Genomic DNA, 807 nt, shown 5'->3' with positions numbered 1-807 from the left:
ACCCCCCCCCCCCCTCCCCCCCCAGATGGCGTGATCGGCTGCAGGGGGACCACTTTTGGAGCCCTGACTTCCCGGCCAGCACTCTCAGGGGGGCCACCAGCGCTCTTGCCTGCCCATCACCTAAGTGGGGAACACTGGCTGTAAGGGGGTGCACCAGTGCTTTCAGGCAGTGCACATGCAACCCCCTATGTGTCACCACTGGCTGTCAGGAACCAGTTGTGCCACAAGTTTAAGGACTGCCTGTAAACAGAGTTTCGGGGGCGGGAATCGTGTTGATTCAGAAATGGTTTTGGGCCCAAGGTGTCAGGTCTCCAGGTTGTAGCCATACTGGTCTAGAGGAAAAGGCAATCAGGACTCCTAGTAGAGAGGATACCTTTGATGAGACCAACAAGATTTTTGCAAAAAAATTTCTTGAGAGGATACCACTGCATATGAGACATCTATGTTGGTGTAACTGCTCCAGTGTAGTTTTACTGCTGATTTTTTTTTTTTTTAGGGTTACTCTATATCAGATTATGGTGGGGGGAGTTCAGACGTAGGAGTTTATATGTTGTGTGTTGACTACTTGTTCATATAGATCTAAAGGTGTAACTGTGTCATGTCTCAGCAACAGTTCCTGTGTTTCTGCTATGGTTACCTTTTATGAGTCCAACAGGATTTTTGCAAAAAACAAAATGTCTTGGTGAGGATACCTTTGATGAGACCAACAAGATCTTTGCAAAGAAAATTCTTAAGAGAGGATACCTTTGATGAGACTAAGGCATTTCTTTTCAAAAATCGTGTTGGTCTCATCAAAGTTATCCTCTG

This window comes from Alligator sinensis, unplaced genomic scaffold (assembly GCF_000455745.1).
Source record: "Alligator sinensis unplaced genomic scaffold, ASM45574v1 scaffold170_2, whole genome shotgun sequence".
Taxonomy (NCBI): Eukaryota; Metazoa; Chordata; order Crocodylia; family Alligatoridae; genus Alligator; species Alligator sinensis.
The sequence above is the reverse complement of the archived record's forward strand: the minus strand, read 5'-3'. Positions refer to the sequence as shown.